This window comes from Triturus cristatus, chromosome 4_1 (assembly GCF_964204655.1).
Source record: "Triturus cristatus chromosome 4_1, aTriCri1.1, whole genome shotgun sequence".
In the NCBI taxonomy this organism is placed as follows: Eukaryota; Metazoa; Chordata; class Amphibia; order Caudata; family Salamandridae; genus Triturus; species Triturus cristatus.
Window position 1 is genome coordinate 359,695,379 of NC_140585.1, and position 18,624 is coordinate 359,714,002.

The following is an 18,624-nucleotide window of genomic DNA, read 5'->3' on the forward strand; positions in this document are numbered from 1 at the left end:
CGGCCTCGGTGCTCTTCCTGAATATCTGTTTTCGCACGGTTTTAAATTGCTCACATCCCGTCTCATCAGCTAGAAACAGTGCACGCAAAGCGGCTCAGACTCGCTTCTCTGTTGCTTTTAGCAAATCTTCATTAGTCTGGTGCCTCTTCCCAGCCTCATTCTGTTTTAGCCCAGATGAAGCGGCGAGAACACATTGAGGAGAAACAGATATATTGTTCTCCTCAATTAGGCATTTCCATTTCAAACTCTGTCTTAATTAGCGTTAAATCTCAGAAAGATACGTTCTTCAAGAGCTCTTTTTTTCTGACGTCTCAGTCTCTTACCATTCGGTTCTCGTGATAGTTGCGACTCAAGTCCATAATCTGATGTAAAGAAGAGTTGTCTAGCGTCACTGCTTCTATGATTCTAACACATATATGGAATCCGTAATTCGGACATACTAAGTATATCAAATGCATGTTTGTGCTTTATGACTGTTTGGCTGATGGATGTATGAAATCACAGCACATGCCTTTCCACGTGTGCCATCACTAATCAGGGCAAATATATTTGAAGTTAGTAGAATCTATCTGGGATATGTCCCAGTCATTGATCACGATAAGATGTGCCGCTCTGTAGTAGGAACGTATGTCTAGGAGAGCGATCCCTCCATTGGTTACGTTGTAAAGTGTGAAGTGCTACTCTCTAATGGCCCCCATCCCATGGAAGCATGCACAACTCCTCATCGATTGTTTTAAAGATTGCCTCTGGTAGTTTACGAAATGTGTTTTGTATGCTGTAGAGTATTTTCGGGCGTGTGATCATTTTGTACATGGCGGTTCTACCCATTAGTTTTAAAGCAGGGGTACTCACAAACTTTCTCTCGGGGGCCAAATTTACAGTGTGGTTTGTGGCCGAGGGCCGCACCGGTGGGGGCGGGGTCAGTGGGGGAGGGGGCGGGGCTAGAGCAAAAAAAAACTGTGACCATGAGGTTGAACACAGGCCCCTGCAGCAGACGCCTTCGTCCACTGAGCCACCAGACCCGGCATTCACACATCTCTATCTATCTATCTATCTATCTATCTATCTATCTATCTATCTATCTATCTATCTATCTATCTATCTATCTATCTATCTATCTATCTATCTATCTATCTATCTATCTATCTATCTATCTATCTATCTATCTATCTATCTATCTATCTATCTATCTATCTATCTATCTATCATTTAAATGTAATATTTAATTACATTTTTGGGGGGGACGTGGGAGGGCCCAAACCTTCCTTTGTTTTAATTTACTCCCAACCTCGCATTACAACTACCAACCCCTAAACCCTAAAATTACCCTTACCTCCCTTTACCACTACACATCCCTAAACCCTAAAATTCCACATACCTTCCTTTATCACTACACCCTCCTAAACCCTAAGATGACTTGTTACCCTTACCTCCCTTTACCCCTGACTGTTTCTAATGCAAAGTTACCATAAAGGCAGTAGGCCTAATATATTGATTGTGAAAAGCATATGTTAAAGTCAACAGGTGTTTAAGGGTAGAGTGTTATTACAATGCATTAAAGTCTACAGATGGGCATTTTGTTACATGGAATCTAAGAGACTATCTTTGTAGCAGGATTACCGTAGTAGGCAAGGAGTTTGTAACAGTGATGATAGAAGATATGCACTGTCACAATCCTTGTGAGGCCTACTTAGGAGAGATAGTATTTCACTTGCCAACTGTAATTTTGTATGCTATGTATCTTATGACTGTTTGACTGATGGTTTCCTTGGCTGAAAACTCAAGCTCAGTATAGGAGGCCTCGGTTAGTTATGGTGACAGGTCAATGATAACAGCTAGATGCCTAATTGATTCACGAGTAAAAAAATCTCAAATAACATAGGTCGGATATTTTTGTCAGGAAATGTTATGATAACAACAGTCGGCTTGACATATTGATAGTAAAAGGATATGTTAAAGTCAATAGGCATTTGAGTGGGGATTGTCATTTCTCTGTATTAAAGCCCATAGTTTGGTTTTGTACCCATATGCCCACTGTGTATAGGTGACAGCATGTTTTCTTTTTTCCGACTTGCATTCGTTAAATTTATCTTGCATATTTTGTTGAGTTTGTGTGTATTTTATTGCAGTCGTATCAGGGAGAAAATATAAGAATGAGTCCGTGGACTGATGAATGGATGCATGAGTACAAAGATAAGTGACAGACTGCATGTGTAATGACTGGAGTGCCTTAGCCCAGCAATTACACAAAAAACACTTTTACTAATAAGCCAGAACTATTGGCATTGCAAATGTTTTTTTTTTTTAATGGGAAGTGCTCCATAGGCAATATAGCATACTGCCAGGAGAGTTGAAAATCATTGCACCCACCATTTCTGGCTTCGACTTGATCTGGCTTGAGCACTATTTTTTTTCCTAAATCTTTCCAATTGTCTGGCCTCTGAGTGTCCAGCATAAACAGGAAGCCAAAACATTTCCTAGCTGTAAGAAAACACAGTGGGAGAAACTCAGGGGCGTAGCTTCAGGGATGTAACTCCTCCCCAAATACATGCATTCTTGGATTGGTCGTTAGGTTTGGGGGCCGTGAGATGGGTCTGCTATATCTGCGTATGTTTTTCTTGCTGTTCTCATTTCACTGAGAGATTTCAACTTCTTTATTTTTTGGATCGGAAACCGAAATATATATAGTAACTGGTTTACCAAAAAAGTGGTAAATATGCACCCGCTGAAGTATTTATTGAATATGTGCAAATGTACAGCTTTTTGTAATTCACAAACTTTTGCAGTACTAGGATTGGAAACTGCACCAGTCTCAGGTTTCCAGGCATTCTCTGGCAGTCAAACACACAAAAGGATGATGGGACAGATGCTTGGAAACCGTCTAATCACTGGCAATCGCTTGGGGTAGTATACCAACTAGACCTGGGTATAATTTATATTAAACTGGCATAATTTCGGTAATTTAGCATTACTCTTGTTATGCTTTGTGCGTCATTCCTAAAATTACACTGTTAGAACAGTTGCATAATTATGCACCATTCGCAGTTAGAGTTTACAGCGAATGGTGCAATTTGCTGTAAAAAGTTACAGGGAGCGCATGGGAACGATAGAAACGCAAGTGGCTGTTGTTTGTGGTGCTCTTGTTTAAATGCATCTCCTCGCACCAAAAATTGACATGAGGATGATCTACGTGTTACAATATATGTATAACAGAATTGCATCTCGTGTAATTACGCATAATTATGCACACCCCTAATTTCACCCCATTGTTTCTTGCCCACTATTCCACTTTAAACAGAGGTCCACCTAATGCCCCTTCTGTGAAAGGCCAACTCGAACCTCTCCACCCGGTGACCCACTTTTTTAGTTGGGAAATTTGAGACTCACACCCATCCAAATCTCACTGACTGATACACCCCTGGGGAAACTGTTATAATCCGTGCTCACATTTACTTCCTTTTGTTGCCGGCCTCAGTACTATTCTTAAAACTTTAAGTACATGTTTTAAATTGCTCACATCCAGTTTCACAAGCAAGAAAAAGTGCAAAGGAAAGCTGCTCAGACTAGCTTTTCTGTGCTTCTGGTATATCTTCATTGGTCTAGGTGCTTCTTCACAGCCTCATTCTGCTTCAGCCCATATGAAGCAGGAACACATTGAGGAGAAACAGGTAAATGTTTCTCCTCAGTTGGACTTTCCACACCCTGTCATTATTAGGGTCAAATCTCAGGAAGATACATTCTTCAAGAGCTCTTTTTCCTATATTTTCTATAGATAGGTATTTTGTTTTATATAAAATGGCACAAACTATCTTTACTGTAATAATTCTAGCTAGAATCTATTTTTAGCTGTATGTCAGGATTTTGTGATAATAAAAGTTAAATGCATCCATCCATGCACAGAAACATGTGCATATAATACACAGAAAGCCATTGGGTCAACTCTGTTCTGTCATTGGTCGGTCATCTGAGTGTCATTTGCACTCTGCTTTCATCCATGGCAGTATGGGTAACTTGTTCGGTCGACATCAGTCTTTGGTTTTCTTGCCCTGTGAATGATAGAATTTTCTGATCACGTGTACATCCACCTAAAAATGAGTGCACTTTGGTGTCAGGGCTAGTTGGCCAGTCCTATAGTTTTACATGTTCTCCTTTTATAGTTCCCTTTCATTTCCTAGATTCTCCTCTTTTTATTTTACATTTTCTTAGGAGGATATTACAGCTCTCAAGGAAGTGCTAAAGGGTTGCTTGCTTGCCACTCATTTAATCTACAGCGCCACAACACACATGGCTGCTTCCTCAAAGCCAGGAGACCACTATGGAATAATGTCCCTAGTGTATCATTGCTTTAGCATTGCAAGATGGCCAACACTTTGGTTTTAAATGTGGTGGCCATGCTAGAACTTTGAAACAACACTAAACTATTTACAAAACCTGTCAATCAATCAGGGGGTTTGTAAAGCGTGACTACTCACCCAAGAGGGTCTAAAGGCGTTGCAGGGGCTTCTGATCCGTCTGTGTGCAAGTGTTCAGTCGAAGATCCAGGACTTGAGATCCTTCCTGAATTGGGGAAGCAACGGGGATTGCCTGAGGTGGAGGGGCAGGGTGTTCCAAGTCTTGCCGGTGAGGTAGGAGAAGGATCTTCCTCCCGTTCTGGTCTTGTGGATCTGTGGGGCGGTGGCCAGGGCCTGCTTGGCGGAGCAGAGGTGTCTGGTGGGTACATGGAATGAGAGGCAGTAGTCTAGATATGCTGGTCCTGCGTCGCAGAGGGCTTTGTAGGCATTTGTGAGGAGCTTCTAGGTAATTATTTTGTTTACTGGGAGGCAGTGGAGTTCTCGAAGGTGTTCGGTGATGTGGCTGCAGCGAGGGATGTTGAGGACCAGTCTGGCTGTGGTGTTTTGAATGCTCTGTAGTTTCCTTAGAAGTTTCTGGGTAATGCTGGGATAGAGTGTGTTGCCGTAGTTAAGTCTGCTGGTGATAAGTGCGTGGGCGACCGTCTTTCTGACTTCGGTGGGAATGTATCTGATAGTCTTTTGAAGCAGGTACAGTGTGTGGAAGCATGATGAGGATACAATGTTTATCTGGTGGTTCATTGTAAGCCAGGAGTCCAGTATGATGCTGAGGTTTCGAGCATGGTCCATGGGGGTAGGAGGAGTTTCCAGTGTGGCAGGCCACCAGTAGTTGTCCCAGGCTGAGGGGGTGTGGCCCAGGATGGGTACTTCGTTCTTGTCTGAGTTGAGTTTGAGCCAGCTGTCTTTCATCCAGGAGGCAACGGCCTTCATCCCGTTGTGGAAGTTGTTTCTGTTGGTTGTGGGTTTGTTGGTGAGAGAGAGGATCAGCTGGGTATCGTTGGTGTAGGAGACGATGCTGAGTCCGTGGTTCCTGGCGATGATGGTGAGGGGAGTTCTGTAGACGTTGAAGAGGTTGGGGCTCAGGGAGGAGCCCTGGGGTACTCCATAGCTGATCTCTGTGGGTTCTGAGAGGAGGTAGTCTTACTCGCTGAGTTCGGCCGGAGAGGAAGGAGTGGATCCTGTCCAGGGCCTTGTCACGGATGCCGGTGTCATGGAGTCTCGTGAATACTTTGCAGTGTGAGACTTTATCAAAGGCAGCCGAGAAGTCCAGCAGGATGAGGGATGCGGTTTTGCCCTGGTCGAGTTGGGCGCGGATGTCGTTGGTGGCGGCGAGGAGTGCGGTCTCAGTGCTGTGGTTGCTTCGGAAGCCGGATTGGGAGATGTCCAGGATGTGGTTCACTTCGATAAACTGAGTGAGTTGGGCGTTGATAGTTTTCTCAATGACCTTGGCTGGGAAGGGGAGCAGGGATATGTGTCTGAAGTTCTTGAGGTCTGTAGGGTCGGCAGATGGCTTCTGCAGCAGGGGATTGATCTCTGCGTGTTTCCAGTTGTTGGGGAAGGTGGCGGTCTCCATGGAGCAGTTGATGGTGCGTCGAAGCTTGGGCCGATGGAGGTGGCTGCTCTATGGAAGATGTGGTGCGGGCAATGGTCCGAGGGGGGTTTGGAGTGGATGCTCTTCATGGTCTTAAGTGTGTCGTCTCTGGTGAGCTGAGTCCAGTTGAGCAGGATCTTTTGGGGTGCGGCGTGGTTTGGTGCAGTGGTGTCAGGCATGGTGGGAGGGTCTTGGGTGTCAAAACTGTCATAGAGCCGCCTGATCTTGTGGTAGAAGAAGTTGCCAAGTTTGTGGCAGAGGTCTTGAGGGGTGGGACGTCTGTGGTATCGCTGTTTGGTCTGGCGAACTCCTTAACGATGGGTAAGAGTTCTTTGCTGATTTGTGCGTTGGCATAGATTCTATCTTGGAGGGCTATTTTCTTTGTGGTCTTGATAAGAAGGTGGTGTGCGGTGACAGTGGTTTTGAAGGTTGCGTGGGTTTCCGGGGTTTTTTTGTTCCTCAATCTCTTCTTGAGTTAGGGTGGGAGTGAACTAGCTGGCTTTCTTAGAGTGATGCTTGCCAGGAGTCTTTTTGAGGGGAGGCAGGGTGTCAGTACAGTTGGAGAACCATTGGTGGAGGTTGCGAGCTGAGGTGCTAGCATCTGCTGATGTCGGCGGAGTGGTAGTGCTGAGAAGGGTTGTGCGATGCTCTTGTTCCAGCTATGACGGGGGACGGTGAGGGCGGTGGTGTATGGTGGGTGAGGTGAAGGTGAAATGCACACAGCAGTGGGTCCAGAGGAGTTTGATGGAGTGGTTGTAGGTGATGTTTCGGCTGGTGGAGAAGACGGGGTCTTTGAGTGTGTCCTGCTGAGTGGGTTGGAGCGGTTACAAGCTGCTTGAGTCCCATGTTGGCAAGGTTCTTCAGAAGGGATGTGGTGTTCTGGTCACTGGGGTTGTCTAGGTGGAAGTTGAGGGCACTGAGTAGGATGTAGTTGGTGGATGCAGGAGCCTGGGGTCCGATGGCATCGGTGAAGGGTGGGCAGGGGCCGGAAGGCCTGTAGACGAGCGTGCTACTGAGGGTGGTGTAGGGGGTTGGTCTGGATCTCGAAGTGGAGATGTTCCATGGTTGTGGTTGAGTCGTCCGAGTGGGTGGTCAGGCAGAGGGTGTTCTTGTGGATGATGGTGATGCCTCCTCCTGGTCGATGGGTGTGTTCCTTGCGGGTGATTTTGTAGCCGTCGGGGATAGAGGTGGTGATGTCCTGGCTGGAACTGGAGTTAGTCCAGATTTCCAAGAGGAAGGAAATGTCTGAAAAGATGGAGTCGAAAAGGTCCCAGATTTCTGTCATGTTTGTGGAGGGAGCGCATGCTGAGGAGGATGCAGTTGAGCAGGTCGGGTGCGCTGTTGGTCGTCAGGTGACGAGAGGAGCTCGAGTGTGAAGGTGTGCAAGGGTGTAGCTGTTGTTTCGACAGGAGAAAGGTCTTTTGGGTGTCCTTCGGTAAAGCGGGGTGGCAGGCGGAGTGGTGTCCTGTGTTGAGAGTGTGGAGGATGCTGGCTTCGTATCGGTGGAAGGCCAGAGAAGCAGGGTCCGTAGCGCTAGGGATGGTCCAGTCACGGATGGGCTTGTCTTTGGCGCACCAGCGGCGTGTTCACACAGCGGCCGCCATTAAGTAGTGTACGGGGGTGGGACAGCTGGGAGCTCGGAAACACGGGAGTGGGAAGAGTCACAGGGGTCACGGCAGATCTGAGGAGCGGCAAAGGGAAAAAAATGCAAAGGGGACAGAAAAGAATCAGTTAAAGGCAGAAAAAAGGCAGTAGAAAAGGCAGCACTACGCAGGAAAAAGCAGAAAAAAAGGGACAGAGGGCAGCCCAGCAGCAGAGCAGTGACGCTCTACCACTAGACCAGCAGGGACTCAAACTCCTGACCAGAGGGACAGCAGCAGCAACTGGGGCAGGAGCTACCAGGCAGAGCTGTGCAAGGGAAGGGAGCAGTCCACTAAAAGTTCAGTACAAAAAATCGCCCTCTGTTATGTTTACCTTTATTTTTGTAAGCATATCCCCACTGTGTATAGGAGGCAGCATGTTTTCTTTTTTTCTACATGTATTCGTTTAATATAGCTTGCATATGTTGTAGAGTTTTGGTGTGCTTTATTGCAGTTGTATCAGAAGGCGAATAGAAGAATGAGTCAGAGGATGGATGAATGGATGCATGAGTGCAAAGGTGAGTGAAAGAGGGCAAGTGCCTTTTTGAGTGCCTAAGGCCATCAATGACACAAAAAGCACTTTTTTTCATTAGCCGGACCTATTAGTATTGCTAATGCTTTTTGTTTAGGGGAAGTGCTTTAGAGAAAATATGTCAAGTTGCCAGGAGCGTTGAAAATCGTTGCACGATTTCTGGCCTCGACAGGATCTGGGTTGAGCACTATTTGAATTCCTAAATATTTCCAATTGTTGGCCTCTGAGTGTCCAGCATAAACATGAAGCCACAACATTTCCTGTAAGAAAAAAGGGGGGAAAACAGCTCTTATCGGTGCACACATTTGTTTTCTTCTGTTTCCGGCCTCAGTGCTCTTCCTGAATGAATATCTGTTTTCGCACGGTTTTAAGTTGCTCACATACAGTCTCACAAGCTAGAAATAGTGCAGACGAAAGCGGCTCAGACTACCTCCATTGGTCTAGGTGCTTTTTAACGGCCTCATTCTGTTTTAGCCCATATGAAGTGGGAACACATTGAGGAGAAACAGGAATATTTTTCTCCTCTAATGGTCATTTCTATTTCAAACTCTGCCTTCAATTAGCCTTAAATCTCAGGAAGATATGTTCTTCAAGAGCTATTTTTTCTGACGTCTTAGATTCCTACCAATTGGTTCTTATAATAGTTGGGTTACAAGTCCATAATCTGATCTGAATAGGAGCTGGCTTGAATCACTGTGCTTTTCATGATTTTGACACATATATGGACTCCGTTATTCGGACATACGAAATATATCCAATGTATGTTTGTGCTTTATTGTAATTGCATTTATATAGCGCTTACTACCCTTGAAGAGGCGTCAAAGCGCTTTTTCGGCGAGTAGCATGCTACTCCGGAACCCATAAAGGATTAGTGGTGAATTAGTATAGTGAAATATGAAAGTAATTTGAGTGGTGGATATGTTAGTCAGTTATTTGGATTCAGAATGATAGTGAAGGGATAGAAGCGGGAAAAGGTTCGCATTTATATAACACTTACTTCCATTGATTTGGGGTGTTGAAGCGCTTTTTGAGCGAGTAGCACGCTATTCCGGAACCCATAAAGGATTAGTGGTGAACTAGTATAGTGAAATATGAAAGTAATTTGAGTGGTGGATATGTTAGTTAGTTATTTGTACCGAGAAGGATAGCGGAGGGATAGAAGAGAGAAAAAGGTTTACCTTTATATAGCTTTTACTACCCCTGATGGGGTGTTGAAGCGTTTTTTTCGGGGAGTAGCACTCTACTCATAAACTCATAAAGGATTAGTGGTGAATTAGTATAGTAAAAATATGAAAGTAATTTGAGTTGGGGAAATGTTAGTCAGTTATTTGGATTGCGAAGGATAGCGTAGGGGATAGAAGAGGGAAAAAAGTTTGCATCTATATAGCGCTTTCTACCCCTGATGAGGTGTTGAAGCTCTTTTTTGGTGAGTAGCAACCTACTCCGCAACCCATAAAGAATTAGTGGTGAATTAGCAAAGTGTAATATGAAATTAATTGAGAGGTGGACATGTTAGTCTATTAATTTGATTGAAAAGGATAATGGAGGGATAGAAGAGGAAAGGATTTAGACATTTCTTATGACTGTTTGGCTGACGGATGTATGAAATTACAGTACATTCATTTAGCAGGCGTGCCTTTAGTATTAGTGGCCACAGCTGTATCCATAACCATTACAAAGCCTCACTATAAATACACGGCTACACCCCACAGCCTCTAGTTCCCTGCCTTGAATATCCTCCATAGTGAGTTTGGATATGAGTACAGCCGTTGGCTGTTGGAACATAGTTGGGGCATACTATACATCTGTATATATACTGTTAGAAATGGGGCTCTCTTGTTAGCAGGTTGCTACCCTGTCCTTGTAGGAATCCTTCTTCCGAGTCGGGATAAGGGAGTTACACTTCTGACATAACCCCTGATTACTAGGCCTGGGCTAAATTTCCGTTCCGTTCGCGGAAATTGCGATAATTTGACATTTTCGTGTTCCGCGGAGAGCGTGAAAATGTCAAAATTTCCGCATTCCGCAGCTTAGCGATAATTTGTTTCTTGCTCGCGCTGTAAAATAATACATTCTCGTGCGCGATCGCCTTACCTGAATCGCCCGCGTTCGCCGACAAGTTTTCCCGATCCGGTCGCTTTCTCCACGAGATGTTGGATTGTTGGTAGCCATTTGCGCTGTCTCGCGACAGTTCGTACCCGCAGTAATGTCATTGGTCGCGCGATCACGTCTTTCTTCTCGCTATCATGCACCGCGAGAAGAGTGAAAACAAGATGGCCGCGCCCGCGAGCAACCGCATGGGTAAGTTGGCGAGCCGCGACTACACAGAAAATACCGCGAACGGACGGGAAAAAAACTTCCGCATCTTCGCGATATTTCCGCGTGTTTGCGGAGATTTTTAACATTTTCGCGATAATTTGCAAAAGTCGCTTTCGCAAATTCCGCCCACCCCTACTGATTACCCCCTTGGTAGCTTGGCAGGAGCAGTCATGCTTATCTCAGAGGCAGTGTGTAAAGCATTTGCACATATCATACAGTAATACAGTGAAAACGCTATGTTGTGGGCAATCTCAGTGTCTGGAAGACCCTCAAACAGTACCTTTAGTAAAGGAGGGCATCGGGCACCTCGCAATGAGCTCTGAAGAGCCAACGTCGGCAGATGATGTTTCTAGAGGTCAGTGCACGAGTCGTCGGGCTGTTGCAGTCACACGCATTGCAGATCAAACTCCATGGTGGTTGAAGGCGGGATCGCTGGCGGGCGTCGGACTGTGGTGCAAAGTGCAGCAATGCGGCGTGCGGTGCCCTCAGGTCACGTTGCAGGCAGCAGCTTGGTAACGGCATCCAGCGACATCGGTGAGACCAGGGTTGCGGTGCAAAGTGGGACAGAGCTTGTTGCGGTGCAAGCAGGTCACAGTGCAGGCAGCATCGTCATCTTCATTGAAGCACTGTTGTCGGTAGACCCGAGCCTGCGGTGTGAGACGGGATAATGCAGTGCAGGCAGCAGTGTCGGTTGATGAACTGGAGTTGATGGCGCTGACGTCAGTGGACCAAGGCTGCGGTGTGGGATTGGGTGGCACATTGTGTTACTTACAAGCTGTGCCCCCCCAACCACGGTGCAGGCAGAGGTGCCGATGTCAGCTTGGTGCAGCGGTGTTGGTGAGGCAAGGGCTGAGGTGCAAAGCGGGACGGTGCTTCATGTTCTTTACGAGTGGTGTCTACAGGTCACGGTGCAGACAGCGGTGTCGGTGACGGCGTTGCATCGTTGTCGGGGATTCCGAGGCGGTGGTGTGAAGCGAAGAGCTGCGGAGTGTGGTGCCCACAGACAATGGTGCAAGCAGCGAGTTGGTGGCGGCGTTGGACTGCATTGTCGGTGAGACAAGCGTTGCGGTGCGAAGTGCGGCAGTGCCCTCTGCGGTGCCTTTAGGTCACGGAGCCAGCAGCGGTGTCTTTGATGGTGTCAGGTTACCTTTTTCCTCTGTGGCAGCTGAAGCATCCAGTTCTAGAAGCTGGTACCCAGCAATGTTGAAGTCTTGATTTCCCTGAAACTTCCAACAGGAGACAGGCTCTTCATCAAGCCCTTGGAGATACTTAGTATGCAGAAAGAACAGTCCAGCTCTTTCCCTGTCCAAAACAGAAGCAGCAACTGCAGGTCAACCCAACAAAGCAACAACAGCAAAGGGGCAGTCCTCCTCCTGGCAACTTTTCCAGGTCTTCTTCCTGGCAGGCTCCTTAATCCAGCAGTAATCTAAAGTTCTTGGATCAGGGCCCCAATAGTTATACCCCATTTCCTTTTGAAGTTCTGTAGTGTTAGCACAAACAAAGTTCTCCTTGCACACATAATCCAGTTCCGTCTTGCTTGGACCAGGTTCACTACATGAGGTGGAGACAGCATTGTGGAAGGCAGACACAGTCCGTTCAGGTGCAAGCAACAACTCCTCCCACTACTCTAAATGTAGCCAGGTATAGTTAGCCTGGCTATGAGTCACCCAGGAAAGGCAGGACACACCTCAACCCCCAGCCAGTGTGTGTACCTAGTGTGAATGCACGATCCTTGCTCCTGTCTCCATGAACCCAGATGGGGAATACACAAATGGCAGAGGCACACAATTTCTGAGTCCAGGCATACTAAACACAATTTTTCTGTCAGATTCCCTTGGCAAGCTACATTTGTAAAAGTGTTGACAAAGCAGCTCCCGAGTTAATCTATGGGAGAATAGTGATCAATGAAATATACAGTAGTTCACTACCAGGTCATGTAAAACACCCTAGTACATGTCCTAGCTTTCACATACACTGCACACTGCCCATGGGGATGCTTTGGGCCAACCTGAGGGGTGCCTTACATGTCAGAAAAGGGAAGGTTAGGGCCTGGCAAGTGGGTGCACTTGCCAGGTCGGCATGGTAGTTAAAAACTGCGCGCAGACAATGAAATGGCAGCTCTGAGATACCTTTGAAAAGCTACTTGAGTGGGTGGCACAATCAGTACTGCAGGCCCACTAGTAGCACTTGGTTTACAGGCCCTGGGCACACCTGTGTACATTACTAGGGGCTTATTAATAAATCAAATAGTGCCAATCAGGGAAACACCAAACTTTTCAGTAACCCCAGAACGTGGGGATAAGTTACACTGTAGTCACAATGGAAGGAAGCAATGAGTTGTCATTTGCTCAGATGATTGGGAGGTACTGACTGCCATCAAAAAGGAACAGATTAGAACTTCATTACGTGGAACATTTATGATGGAGTACCTGGGAAAGAATGCTGCACTTAGAGGGTTGGCTGTTACGAACGAGCACAAAATATTTTTGAATAACATGGAGTTCGGAAGAAATTGGTCATTTTTTTCGTGAAAATAGACAAAAGACTGGCTGATGTTAATCAGAAGTACAGCAAAAGAAATAGCAGATTTATTATTCATTGAGATTCAAACCAGCGAAAATAATCTAAAATCTTCAGTATATATATCTGCATTTCAAAAGAAATTGGAAAAGATTAACTCAGACCAATCACAGTACAGAGAGTACTTGATCTAATTCAAGCTGACTAAATTAAAAAAAGATGTACAGAAATTCAGCCATGAGAAAGTGTTCCCATATATCACTGAGGAACACTAGGAAAAACCCCATACTCTGCTACCTCAGAGGCGTCAGTCCAGATATAGACCCCCACCACTAGAGTGGACCTTCAGCTCAGGGGATGATAGAAGTAGCAGAAGCAGTGACAAAGGGGAAACCAAGGGGTCCACCTAAAACATACTATCCAGACTCATCGGGTAATCTACCCATGATGCCCTTGGGTCCTAGCCCCAACCATTCCCACCAATGCAACAGAGATTCCCCTTTTACCAAGGCCCCCCTTTTTTATACAGAAGTAGAGGCTAAGGAAAAGGGAGACAAAAAACAACCACCCAGGGTAGTCTGGGAGGATCAGCAACTGACCCAGATGGTCACGAAGAGCAAAGGGAAGGAACCAGCTCCATCTACGAGCAGGGATCTACCAGTATAGTGAACCTGAGCACTACTACCCTCAAAGACACTGAAATGAGGGGTCCTATCTCAAGGATCGGGTTTTGTCTCTATGCCAAAAATTGACTTGTTCACCTTACGCATGGAGTTGGCACAATTCTTTAGGCGCATTAGGTTACAGTCCTTCTTTGAAAATCAGGATAGCTCCATAGAAGGAGATAAAAACACAGGACTTAGGAAAAAAATCAACCTTTGTGCTTTAATCACAATCCTTACCATGTGACGTAGTTGTCTTCGAACAAGCTGTCCTCAAGGAGGTGGATGAAATTGAATGTAATACCAATAGGGTTTCCATTATCTCAATAGAAAGAATAAACATGCCCATGATACTATAAAAAGAATACTGAGCTGGGTATAAAATCAGCTGATAAAGGGGGAGCAATAGTGGTGATGAATAAAGTCATGTACAACACTGAGTGTCTCAGTCTGCCTTCTGATGAAGAAAGTTATGAAATCTTAGAAACGGCCCCCACCCTGTGACTAATTAATAAAACCAAGTCTATGGTGAAGGAAGCATTAATTAAGGATTGGATTACTAAACTTGAAGCAGAATTTCGAATTGTGGAAAAACACAGGACCCAGAGGTTTTATACCCTCCCAAAAATACATTAAATAGAATGCCACCACATGGCAGACCAATTGTCTCAGGGATAGGTTCACTACTGGAAACCTTGTCACAGTTTTACGATTGTTTTTTTGGGCCAATTGTAAAAACATCCAATTCATACTTACGTGACACCATGGATGTACTGTGTCTACTCCAAGATATGGAGATCACGACCCCTGATGACATGATAATAACCATTGTTAGAAATAGGAGTCTCTAATTGGCAATGGTTTGCACCTTTGTCCAAATAGGGAGCATTGCTTATAGTGAGCGAATACATTCCTAAAATAACCCCTGCTCACCCCCTTGGTAGCTTCGTACGAGCAGACAGGCTTATCTCAGAGGCAGTGTGTAAAGCATTTGTGAACACATACAGTAACAACACTACAAATGGACACCACACCAGTTTAGAAAAATAAATAATCTTCATCTAAACAAGACCAAACTGCAAAAATCCACAATACAGTATCAAAAAATAAGGCTCTTAAATGGTAGAAATAGTTCAGTTCAATGCAAGTTGTAAATGTGATACTTTTCACGCAAAACAAACAAAAGGGTCGCAGGGAAGGTGTGCGTCAGTTCCTTGCTTCAGGGGAGGCGATGCGTCTGTTCCTTACTGCAGCACAGGGGAGGCGGCGCGCCTGTTTCTTACCGGAGAGTAGGCAATGCGTCTGTTTCTTACTGTGTTCCGGTTACGATGCGACAAGATGGCACCTTGATGCGTGGCGCCGATCCGGTGCGATGCGACAAAATGGCAGCTCGATGTGATGCGATGATCGAAACGATGTGTGAACGTTTGCAGCCGCACGGCATGTGCTGTGACGGTCTTCTCGGAGATGCGTTGGGACGCCGTGTGGATGCGGTGCACTTCTTCTCTGTGGCTCAGCAATGCGTTGGGACCCATTGCGGATAAGGCACGCGTCTTCTCCGTGACTTGGCGATGCGTCAGAAACCAGTACGGATGCAACACGCTTCTTCCTCGTTGTGTCGATCTTCCAGCTCCCAACAACAAACAGTCTCTACAGGTCTTAAACAGCAGCAGGCACCTCTTTGCAGGTTGGAATTCCCAGGAAGGAAATTCAGGGGAAGTCTTTGCAGGTGACAAAGCAAAACAGCAAAGTCCTTTTTCTCCTTTCCTTGGCAACAAGTAACCACTGCAGGCCAACCCCAAACAGCAAATAGCACAGGGGTAGTAATCTTCCTCAGCTTCTCTGGTTCTTCTCCTTGGCAAAGGTTCCTCTTGATTTCTCAGAAGTGATCTAAAGTTCTGGGGTCTGGGTCACACTTTTTATACACACAAATACTTTGTTCTCTGAAGGCAGAGAGGGTCTGTACTCACCAGTTATGTCCTCCGTGGTGCAGCTTCCTGGCAGGAGGTGGAGACAGCATTGCTGAAAGCATACCTGGCCCAGGCAGGTGAAAGGAAATCTCCTCCCCCTACTCTAAAGTCAACCCAGGTCCATTCAGCCCAGCCCTGGCTCATCAGACTGCTGGAGCTGTTTCCCCCCTTCAAACCCTGTCACTCACAAGCCAGACATGCAATACACAAACCTAGCAGAGGCACACTGGATGGTTAGGCAAGAAAATACCTACTTTCTAAAAGTGGTATTTTCAAACACAGAATGTAGAAATCACCCACACTAAAAGATGCACTTTAACATTCTGAGTTCAGGCATACTAAACTTTATTTTCCTATCTCGTTCCCAGGGTCAGTTATGTTTATAAGATGTTATAAGCAAACTGCCGTTTCTGGCGTATGGGAACAGATAGCCGTGCAATAGTGAAACACGAAATTGGCAGTATTTCATTTCAATATCAGGACATGCCACACACATCAGGGCATGTCCTACCCTTCACATACAATGCACCCTGCCCACAGAGTGCACTTGCCAAGTCTACATGGCAGTCCTAGACTGCACAAAGGCTCTACAATGGCAGGCCTGAGCCACATTTTACAAGCTGCTTCTGTGGGTGGCACAATCAGTGCTGCAAGCCCACCAGCAGCATTTGATTTACAGGCCCTGGGCACACATGGTGCACTGTACAAGGGTCTGACAAGTAAATCAAATAAGCCATTCATGGAATCACTAATCCATAACACAATTCATAAAAGAGAGCATATGCACTTTAGCACTGATCAGCAGTGGTAAAGTGCCCAGAGTCATAAAACCACGAACAACAGGTCAGAAATAATACAGGAGGAAGGCAAAAAGTTCAGGGATGACCCTGCAAAAATGGCCACGTCCAACAACCATGGATATAGAAGCTCTGTGTACCAGCATCCCCCAGAGACGAACGCTAGAGGTGATAGAAAGGATATTGGTAAAAAAAGAGTGGGACTTTATGACCGTGAGAAATTTTATCATGGAATGTGCTGGACCAGTGGCGGGAGCCTCTAAACCGGGGAGGGTGGGATGGGGGGGCGGCTGAAAAATGATGAAAGAATAAACTTGCCCTCTCCGCTGCAGCCGCACGGCTCTCCTGCAGTCGCACGCCTCTCTGCTGTCTGCTGGCAGCACCGGAAGAACCCAGGCTTCCGAACTCTCCCAGCCAATCACGTTGCTGCCTGAGCAGCATCTTGATTGCTTGGAGTGGCCTGTTTGGCCGCTCAGGCAGTACGTGGGTAGGCTGGGCATGTTCTCAACGGAGCTGTGTAACACAGCCTAATGGAGAACATGCCAAGTGCGCATGACGGTTTGTCGGGCCCTGTGCACATAGGGAGGGAGTGCAAACCACTCCTGCTCCCTCTGCGGTGAGCCAGCCCCACCCTGCCCAACCTGGCTGGAGCAAAGAAAAATACATTGATAAAAACGTCTTGTTATTATCATTTTCTTTTTCTTTTGCACTGTTCAAGGAGCAGTGGGGCGACGTTCATCCGCCTTAGCCGAGGAGCCACCATTGTGCTGAACAGGCACTCACAGAAAATGTCTTTTAATTTGAGGGGATGATATACCATCAAGTACGGAGGACTTCAATGGGGAGCACCTTCGCCCCAAGTATGGCCTGTCTACGTGCATCAGTTTGAGGCAGACCATATATTTACCCAGGAAAACCCATATAGAGACCACATTAAGTTGTGGCGTAGATACATCGATGATGTATTGGTAGTATGGCATGGAAATTAACAACATGTATTGGAATTCGCCAATTGGGTCAACTCTAGAGACAAACACCTGAAATTCACTCATACAATAGACAAGGAAGAAGCAGTGTTTCTACACCTGGTGATCACCATTGTACAAGGAAGTGTTAGCACCAGTGTCCATAACAAGTCTGCAGATAAGAATAGTTTGCTCTATTTCTTGACCAGAATTATTGAATTCTAGTATAAAATACATGTGCTGCAACAACCATTAGACATAAACAGATATATACGGTTATAAGCACCAGTGGAGTAAAGAAAAGGTAGAATTCTACCATAGTGCTAAAACAATGAATATATGCAGGCATATAGATACATAACAGTAATAATGCGTACTCCTACGATGCAAACCCTAGCTAGATGTACCTAAATGTACCTAGCATGTATGTAGGTGTATAGCCAAGATAGGATATAGGATAGAGCCAACCCCATTACCTGATGTGGGAGAGCGAAGGACCCCGTCTTTGTCTCGAGATGGACACCCTGCAAGGGATGTCAGACCACTGCGTGTTGGAGTGTCTGTGTGAAGGTAACTCAGCGTCTCGCGTTAGCGTGTCAGCTTGAAAGTCTTTCTCCTCTTATTTACCCAGTGAAGATGTAGTGCTTATATATCCCAAAGGTACCCTCAGGGGTTCTACCTAGAAATGTACTTTGGGCATGTCGGGCAAGGATGACGATAGACGTGACCCTTATACAGAGTTATTATGCATAGTAATCCTGCTGTGATAATGAGAATCCTCATGCATAATACATGAGACGAGTTTTCGGAGAAAACCCCATGACAGTCATGTAGCACCTAACTAGGTAAAATGTCAGTGCCCTGTTATGTAGAGCAATGGTAGGACATATGTAGGTAAAAGGTTGTTTAACTACCTGGGCCTATATTGGGGAACATAACAGTGTTTCCGTCCTGAAGAATGCTGCAGACTCACATGAGCTATCAGGCAGAAACATGTTGACAGTACAGTGGTAATTCCCCTTATCTCCACGTTTGGTTTTTAATACCAAGTGGCATTTAAAGTAAATATAAAGGTCTGTTTGGGATATCACATTGGTTTTTAGTCCGTTCAGATAACAGGTCCATTCTTAGGAAGAATTGCCTCCCTGACTCCAGGTATAAGCCCGCTCTTTCTCAAACCTGGTTTTTGGAGAGCGTGGGTTGTCTTAATGTGAAGCATGACACCTGGTGGTGTGTGAGGACATCCCATCACTTTTTTGGGCATGTCCAGTAGCAAAGA